The sequence below is a fragment of the Enhydra lutris genome, unplaced genomic scaffold (assembly GCF_002288905.1).
Source record: "Enhydra lutris kenyoni isolate GAN:26980312 unplaced genomic scaffold, ASM228890v2 scaffoldscaffold23, whole genome shotgun sequence".
Classification (NCBI taxonomy): Eukaryota; Metazoa; Chordata; class Mammalia; order Carnivora; family Mustelidae; genus Enhydra; species Enhydra lutris.
In genome coordinates, this window is record NW_019154107.1 from 28,295,294 (window position 1) to 28,304,828 (window position 9,535).

Here is a 9,535-nt window from a genome sequence, read left to right on the forward strand (position 1 = left end):
GCCTGCCTCTCTGCCTACTTGTGATCTCTGTCTGTCAAATAAAATATTTTAAAAATTTTTTAAAAATAAAAATAAAAAACTTCCTTGTCCTTGATTTTAGGTAGCTGGCAGTCATATATCTCAGAAGCTGTTTGCTGTCAGGAAAATTGAGAACCTGCATTGGTGAACTGGTTTTCAGCTGTCTCATCAGCGTGTCCTGAACACCCAGGCCCCGAGTGGTGCAGCAACCACCAGGAGCACGGCAAGGAAAGCAACAGCACAGAATGCCTGTCTACACTGCAAGAGGGGATTCTTGAGCGAGGCCTTGCCTCCTCTCTCTGTCTTTCCAGAGGTGTCCTGATTATGTCCAGAGTTTACCCCCAAAACAGGAGTTATTAACCTGGATAGAAATCAGGGGTATCTGTGAACCTGATGGAGGGAAATATTACACCTTTGTTTTCACTAAGAGAACTGAAATTTCACTGGTAGAACTGAAATTTAGCATTACCCCCCAATACGAATGCTGGCAACAAACCTCAGTAGTAAGAGCAGTGCCCGCTAGCCTCCCACCGATCTTGAAATGCTGTTTACATTTGTCAGTACTTTGAATTATGGAAGACCTTATAATTGGATGTACTAATAAAGAAGTCCGTATATTACTGTATCCCAGTGTTGGTTCACTTTAATACATATAGTAATATTTGTCACTAACATAAGACCTTTAACTTTTTATAAATTTTAAAGTATACAACCTAATTCACCTCAGTTAAAACTTTTTTCTTGTTATGAGAACTTTTAAGATCTACTCTCTTTTTTTAAGATTTTATCCATTTGAGAGAGCAAGAGTAGGGGGGTAGGGGTGTGGGGAGGGGCAGAGGAAGAAGCAGACTCCCTGCTGAGCTGGGAGCCTGATGCAGGGCTCAATCCTGAGACCCGGAGACTGTGACCCAAGCCGAAGACGGACACCCAACTGACTGAGCCACCTAGGCACCCTAAGATCTACTCTCTTAGAACCTTTCAAATATACAATATTGATCATCATAGTCACTATGCAGTACATTACAGCCCTGAACTTATTTATAACTCGACATTTGTACCTTTTTTTAATTAAAGATTTTATTTATTCACTTTGAGAGAGAACACAAGCAGGGGGAGCGGCAGGCGGAGAAGCAGGCTCCATGCTGAGCAGGGAGCCCAATGCAGGGCTCGATCCCAGGACCCTGGGATCATGACCTGAGCCAAAGGCAGACACTTAACCAACTGAGCCACCCAGGTGTCCCTCCTGTATCTCTAGAGACACATTCTCTGTCTACACCTCCGTTCAGTGACCTCAGGATTACCCACATCCCAGCTGGTGACTGTAGATGTTTCTGCATCTAACCCTGTGAACCTAGAAGTGTCTGTACTGAGTCTATGATGCCCGATGCTGGGGGTTGCACACTACAAAACGTTAAACCAGGAGTCTTCTCGCCCAAACGGTGCAACCTCAGAAATATATAATGGGAGGATCCCCACAAAGGCCTATGTGACCACGAGGGTAGCCACACCCATCACCATGCGAATTCAAGCTGTCCACACTACAGTCTGAGGCCCTAGGAATAGCCACCTAATTTTCCAGGGGTATAAACACACCAGACTTTGGGACCCAGCAAGAATCCGCATCTCAGGCTTCGTGTCCCTAACTGTGCCCACCCCCATCAGTAGGGTGTGTATGATATCCGACATACACACAAGTCCCTGTGAGGGGAGCAGGTAGGTGCCCAATCCCCAGACCGTGTGACCCAGTGATGTCCACACCCCCAAATGGGTGGCCCAGGAAGGACCAGCCTAACCCAGGCTCAGTCTCCGATGTCAGGAGCACCCTGTCTGGCCCTGAGTGTGGATACCCTAGTCTTGCAACTCCAGGAGCATCCATACCCCTCTAGATGACCCCAGAATTTTCCACACCAATGTCAGTGTGTCCACAGAGGCATGCGTACCCCGAACCGTGTATCCCCAGCTGAGCATTTACCTTAATCTGAGCACTTCCACACCAGTCTGTGATGGCAGTTTATTTTCCAGGCTGTGACCCTAGGCTTTTCCATAACCCAGGCTGTGTTGTCCCTAAAGCATACACGCCCCTTTCAATTTGACCACTGGTTTGTCAGTTCCTTAGACTGCGTGACACAATGGGTGTCCCTTCACCCGTCTGTGTGATCTCAGGGGTTATCACACCTCAGTCCTGGTCACCCCAGGGGTTGTCTACAACACAGTTCACGTCACCACAGGAGTATACGCACTCCAGTCTGTGACACCTGGAGTGTTCGAAAACAGTCTCTGTGAGCCTCTAAGTGTATAGACCGCAAAGCTTGTCACCACAGAGTCGTGAAAACTCTAGCCTGTTTGACCACAGGAAGTGCCCACCACCGAGAATGTTAGCTGAGGCAGTGCCCACACTCCTGCGGCCTCACCAATGGCCACATGTCAGCCTTTGTCACCACAGGAGTGTCCCCCCACTCTGTGTGACCCCAGGAATCTCCAGACCCCCCGCGTCTGTCCTCGGGAACACACCCTCATCTGTATTAGTGCAGAACTGTTCATGCCCCAGTCTGTCACCATTAGCTTTCCACCTCCCCCAGTCAGTGTCCCCTAGGAGTGATCATTCCTCAGACCTTGAAATGCCGGAAGTGTCCACACCCCAGTCTGTGTAACCCCAGGAGGGCCCACAGCCAGCCTGTTTCTCCAGAAGTCTCCACACAATAGCCCGTTTGTGCAATCCCAGGATGATCAACTTTCTGTGTGACCACAAGAGAAGCCACCACCCAGTCTTTGTGTCCCCAGAGTGGCATGCCTTTGGCTGTGTGATTCCCAGGGTTTTTACACCCTAGGCTGTATGAGCAAAGAAGTCTCCATGCCCTGAGCTCTGACCACTGGGGAGTCACTGCCCGGTCTGCAACTCTCAGGGAGTTTCCACACCTCAGTCTCTGTGGCCTCACGTTTATTCACTCTATTGCCTGCGTGGCCATGGGAGGGTCCATTTCCCAGACCGTGTGACCCTAGGGGTAACCAAACTCCAGTCTGTAGGATTCCGGGAGTGTCTACACCCCCGACAATGTGAGCAAGGGAGTGTCTACACTCCAGTACAAACACATTCTCTTCCTTGTCTCTAGGCTGCAGATGAGTCCTGGCTGCGTCCACATCCCAGTGTCTGACTACAGGAAACCTCCACGGCCCAGTCCACGGGACCCCAGGAGCGTCCCCACAGTCAGCGTGAGTCCACAAGTTACAACGGCTCAGTCTGTGTGACCAAAGAAACCACACCCCAGTATCTGCGGCCACAGGGGAGAGGAGCTCCCATTCAGTGTGACCAGAGGAGAGTGAACATGGGGCCACCCACTCCCCACATCTCTGTGTCTCGAGAGGCATCTCTGCTCTGGTTGGTGTGATCCCAGCAGAGTCCACACCACAAGCTGGTCGACCATGTGGGTGTCCATGGGGGGGCCCGTGATGATCCAGGAGTATGCGTGCCACAGCCATTTGACCAGCATCTACTTCCCCGTGCATCTTCAGCAATGGTCTTGGCCTAGTCTGTGATCCCAGGCGTGTCCAGACCCCAGAATTTGTGACTGAGGCTGTCCAAAGTGGAGCCTGTGCAAAACCAGAAGGTACCAGGTCACAGTCCGTGGGGCCCCAGGAGTGTCCATATCCCAGACGAGGTGATCCAAGAAGTGTTCAAATTCCAGTCTGTGTGACCCCAGTGTTGTCTATACGCCAGCCTGTGTGACACCAAAAGTGTCCACATACTATCCCTAGGACACATGTCAGTCCACGATACTTCAGACTGGCCACACCTCCTTCCATGTGACCTCAACCATGTCCACACCCCAGTCTGCGTGAGCCCTAAAAACTCCACATCCTACTGTGTGACCCCAGAGGTGTCCAAAACTCATCTCTGGGATCCTCAAAGGCCCACCCCTAATCAGTAAGTCCTCGGGATTACTTCCACCCAAATCTAATGACTTCTTGAGTGTCTACACCCCCAACTGTTTGATCCCAGGAGGGTCCACACCCCAGACTGTGTGACCCTGGGAGGATCCGTACACAAATCAGTGTGACCACAGAAGGAGTTATGGCTGGAGGAAGAGTGATCCAGACAAAGGGGAAAGCCAGTGCAAAGGCCCTGAGGTGGGACAGTGAGGAGACCAGTATGGTGGGAGCAGAATGAGCGAGGGGGCCTTTGGCAGGAGGTGAAGTCAGAGAGGTGACAAGGGCCTGGTCCGGTAGGGCTTTGCAGGCCACAAGAAGGACTTTGGCTTTTTCTCTGAGAGATGGAACCACAGCAGAGATCGGAGCAGAGGAAGGCTGAGGGCTGACTTGGATTGTGACAGAATCCTCTGGCTGCTGCTGTGAGAACAGACTGAGGCCCTTGAATCCGATTAGAGATGAGGCTGATCTGTGGGGGGCAGTGGCCCCAGAGGTCAATACTATAATCACTTGACAGGTTTCCCCAAGAGACTGTGCTCTTTCTCTGGGGTACATAGTGGGGTTAGGAAACCATGGGGATTGAGTGAAGATGCCCTCAGTGTGGGACCTTAGGCCAGCTCTGCCTTTCCGTGGGTCCCAGGTTTCCTCCTTTGGCCAATGAGTATGATAATCCCTGCCCTGCCTCTCTTTCCAGGGTCTCTACTCGCCAATTCTCTCCAACCACACCAGCCACCTTGATGTTCCTCAAATACACCAAGCATTATTCCACCTCAGGACCTTTGCATCTGTTGTTGCCGCCCCTGCTTGAACACCCTTTCCAAGATAAATTGAAGTTCATGGTTACATAGCTGCCCTCTTCACTTTCTTCTTTTCTCTGCTTAACCATCATCTCAAGCAGCCTTCCCTGACTACCCAAAACAGCACCCCTCCCTCTCTACCCCTGCATCCTGCCTTGTTTCCTTCGTAGCATTTCGCACTTCCTAATAATACGTTTCTTTGTTGAGTCAGCTCTGAGCGGGGCCGCCAGGCAGGCAAGGTACACAGGGCACACGCAGGTGGAATTTTGAAGAGACCTTAATGAAGGGACAATTACAGAGACACAGGGAGGGTTCAGTAAACCGAGAACGCTTCTGAGCTACCCCAGGACTAGCTTCGGGGGCGGGGGTTGCTGTCCCCATTCCTAGGCTTGAAAGGGCAGGAAAGGAAACAGGGTTCCTGAAACCCAGGGGAAGCTGGAGCCCAGCCCTGGCCACTAAACACCTGGCGTTTTCTGTCCTCACACTGTCCAGGTGCCTCAAAGTGCTTCTTGTAGGCCAGCTGATGACCTTCACACAGTCAACCTTCTGGACACAGAGCCGGTCAGGGAAGGAGGGCGAATGGACTGCAGGACACATGGAATAACCGATACGTTAATTTAGTGTTTTCCACTGTCTATTGAACAATACCGAGTGTGAGAGGTCCCTGGAAGCAGGTGTCTGTGTCCGTTGTGTTTCCTCCCATGTTTTTAGTACCCAGAGCAGTTCCTGGCACATAGGAGGTTCTTAGTAAATATTTAACAAAAGAATAAATGACGTAAAATAATAGATATAAAAGTATAATGCAAAAGTGAAAGGATGGGGGTGCCTGGGTGGCTCAGTCAGTTAAGCGTCTGACTCTTGTAGGGTTTTTTTTTTAAAGATTTTATTTATTTATTTGACAGAGTGAGAGAGAGCACAAGCAGGGGGAGCAGAAGGCAGAGGGAGAGGGAGAAGCAGGGCTCCTGCTAAGTAAGGAGCCCAATGCGGGGCTCAATCCCGGGACCCTGAGATCAGGACCCAAGCCAAAGGCATACACTTAACAGACTTGAGCCACCCAGGAACCTCATGTCTGACTCTTGATTTCAGCTCAGGTCATGATCTCAGGGTTGTGAGAGGATCCCTGTGTTGGGGGTCCACACTCAGCAGAGAGTCTGCTTCTCTCCCTCTGCCCCTCCCCCTGATAGTTCTCTCTCTCTCTCTCTCTCTCTCTCTCATAAATAAATAAATCGTTTTTTAAAAAGTGAAAGGAGGGGCGCCTGAATGGCTCGGTTGGTTGGGTGTCTGCCTTCGGCTCAGGTCATGATCCCAGAGTCCTGGGATCAAGCCCCACATTGAGCAGGGAGCCTGCTTCTCCCTCTTCTCTCCCTCTCCCTCTGCTGCTCCCTCTGATTGTGCATGCACTCTTCTCAAATAAATAAATAAAATCTTCAAAAAAAGGTGAAAGGATAAACTACAGATGGGGAGAATTTCAAAATGCATTATTTTGGGGCGCCTGGGTGGCTCAGTGGGTTAAAGCCTCTGCCTACAGTTTGGGTCATGATCCCAGGGTCCTGGGTTAGAGCCCCGAGTTGGGCTCTCTGCTCAGCTGGGAGCCTGCTTCCCCCTCTCTCTCTGCTTGCCTCTATGCCTGCTTGTGATCGCTGTCTATCAAATAAATAAATAAAATCTTTTAAAAAATGCATTATTTGACAAAGGATCAATATTCAGAATATATAAAGAATTCCCACAATTCTGTAAATCAGTGCAACCACTGTGGAAAACAGTATGGAGTTTCCTCAAAAAATTAAAGCTAGAGGGCGCCTGGGTGGCTCAGTTGGTTAAGTGTCTGCCTTCGGCTCAGGTCATGATCCCAGAGTCTTAGAATCAAGTCCCGCATCGGGCTCCCAGCTCCATGGGGAGTCTGCTTCTCTTTCTGACCTTCTCCCCTCTCATGCTCTCTCTCACTCTCTCTCTCTCTCAAATAAATAAATAAAAATTTAAAAAAGAAATTAAAGCTAGACAGGCATCTGGGTGGCTCAGTCATTAAGCATCAGCCTTTGGCTCAGGTCATGATCCCAGCATCCTGGGACCTAGCCCTGCGTTGGGCTCCCTGCTCAGCGGGAAGCCTGCTTCTCCCTCTCCCACTCCCCCTGCTTGTATTCCCTCTCTTGCTGTCTCTTTCTGTCAAATAAATAAATTAAATCTTTTTAAAAAATTAAAACTAGAAATGCCATACATTCTAGTGATTCCCCAAAGAAAACAAAAACCCAACTTTGAAAAGATACATGCACTCCCTATGTTTACCGCAGCATTATTTACAATAGCCAAGACAGGGAAGCAACCCACATGTCCCTCCACAGATTAATGGATAAAGAAGATGTAGTACATATGGACTACTGGGCAGCCAAGAGAAGAATGAGAGCTTGCTATCTGTAACAATATGGCTGGACCTAGAGGGTATTGTGCTAAGTGAAATAAGTCAGACAGAGAAAGACAAATACCACATGATTTCACTTACATATGGAAACTTAAAACAAATGAACAAACAAACAGAAAGCAGAAGCAGAAAACAAACTGGTTGGTTGCCCCAAGGGTAGCGGTGGGAGGATGGGCAAAATGGGTGAAGGGGAATGGGAAGTACAGGCTTCCAGTTATAGAATGAATAAGTTACAGGGATGAGAGACACAGCATCGGGAGTATAGACAGTGGTATTATAATAGCAGCGTATGGTGATGGACGGTAGCTCACTGGTGGTGAGCACGGGATAACACTATCACTACACTGTCTACCTGAAATTAATGTCTCACTGTGTGTCAACTCTACTTCAATTTAAAAAATATATAATAAAAAAAGGAATTCCCACCATTCAATAAAAAAACCAACAACCCAATTTTTCAAATGTCCAAAGATTTGACCAGACCCTGAAACCAGAGAGGAAATACAGATGGCATTAACATGTGAAAAGATGCCCTACATCATTAGCCATTAGGGAAATGTGAAATAAAACAACAACGAGGGGCACCTGGGTGGCTCAGTCGGTTAAGCGTCTGCCTTTGGCTCAGGTCATGAGCCCAGGGTCCTGGAATCGAGCCCCACATCGAGCTCCCTGCTCAGCGGAGAGCCTTCTTCTCCCTTTCCCCCCTGCTTGTGCTCTCTCTTCTCTCTCTCTCTCAAATAAATAAAATCTTTTAAAAAATAAAAAGTTAAAAAATAAAACCATAGTGAGATACCGTCGTACACTTATTTGACTAAACTGAAAAAGATTGACCATACTAAGTCTTAGGGAAGGACGGAAGTCTTCTAACAATGCTGCTGCAAATGTTCAATGGTAGAGTCGCTTCGCAAAACAGCTTGGCAGTTTCTCAAAAAGCGAAATATACATTTGCCACGTGATCCAGCAATCCCACTCCTAGATGTCATTTATCCAAGAGAAATGAAAATGTATGACCACACAAAAGACCGTACACTAATATTTATAGGAGCTTTAGCTGTAATCACTCCAAACTGAAAACAACTCAAGTAGCTTTCTTTCTTTATTAAAAAAAAAAAAAGAAAAGATTTTATTTGGATGCTTGGATGGCTCAGTCTGTTAAGTGTCTGACTCTAGATTTTGGCTCCAGTCATAATCTAAGGTCCTGGGATTGAGCCCTGTGTTGGACTCCCGACTATCTCCATCTCCCTCTGCTCGCTCTCCCTGTCTCTCTCTCTCAAGTAAATAAATAAATCTTAAAAATAATAAAATAAAAACTTTTTCAAAAAAGGAGGGCAGTGATCGTTCCTCTTGTTATGCCTCCTCTCCATGTGGTTTCTGCACAGACCTGTGTCAGGAATGCACTCGAAGAAAAGGAGGGGCCATGGTCAGACTAGGTAGCGTTTTGTTGACTATTAGGACCTGAACTGTGTCCCCTCTATCAAAAAAAATCATATGTTGGGACCCAAATAAAAGAGATAAGCCCTTTAAAGTGGTAATAAAGATTAAATGAGGTCATCAGGGTAGGCCCTCATCTTATAGGACAGGTGTCCCTATGAAGGAAGTGGGAGAGATACCAGCGCATTCTTTCTGCCCACGCGTGGACAGGGGAAAGGCCGAGGTGGCCCACAGCAAGAAGGTGCCCATCTGTGAGCCACAAAGAGAACTTTATCAGACACCAACCCCTATGGCACCTTGATCTTGGACTTTCAGCCTCCAGACTGTGAGGTTATAAATGTCTGTTGTGATGGCAGCCCAAGGAAACCAACGCATTGCTTGTCAGTTTCAGATCCGACTTCAGGAGACTCATCTTGGCCACAGGTGAAGGCAGCAGGGGGTCATCGAAAGAAGAAAAATTTGGTGCATCCTCCTTGTCCAGGTGAAGGTGCACTGCAGCTGAGAGAGGGGCCACGCAGCCCCGGGGAACCCCATCCCCCACCCCCGTGGTGCAGTCCACCACACTCCCAGCAGTCAGCTTCCGGGAGCTGTGTCCACACCACAATATGAGTAAGAATTGTTTGGGAGATTTCAGAACTGCCCCAAGTCTGCCTTGAAAGCCCACCCACGCCTGGTTCATGCCAGACTGTTCCCCCACGGAACACATATGCCGTTTTCAGGCTGTTGATGCTTTGCTTCAGGGGAGGAGCTGTAATGGTGTAATCCCAGGCCTGATGGCAGCCCTGGGGAAGGAACGGATGTCTGTGTCTCTCTAGATGATGACAGGGGCTGGGGAAAGCTGGAGTGACTCATGGGTCACAGCCCACATCTCGTGTGAAACTTCTGCCAGATGCAGGATCTGGGAGCAATTACCAGCCAGGCAGGGGTGGTGGATGAGAGGCTCAAAGGG

At 48.8% G+C, this 9,535-nt stretch overlaps 1 protein-coding gene across 4 annotated transcripts in view; it reads left to right on the plus strand.

The window, feature by feature from the left end:
* LOC111150335 (FtsJ RNA methyltransferase homolog 1) overlaps positions 1-637 on the plus strand; it is a 9,252-nt gene extending 8,615 nt beyond the window's left edge. For all 4 annotated transcript variants that reach the window (XM_022507783.1, XM_022507784.1, XM_022507785.1 and 1 more), the window contains exon 13: positions 101-637. The gene's annotated coding sequence lies outside the window, so the exon portion shown is untranslated. The remainder of the gene's footprint in view (positions 1-100) is intronic.
* Positions 638-9,535: the final 8,898 nt, after the last annotated feature.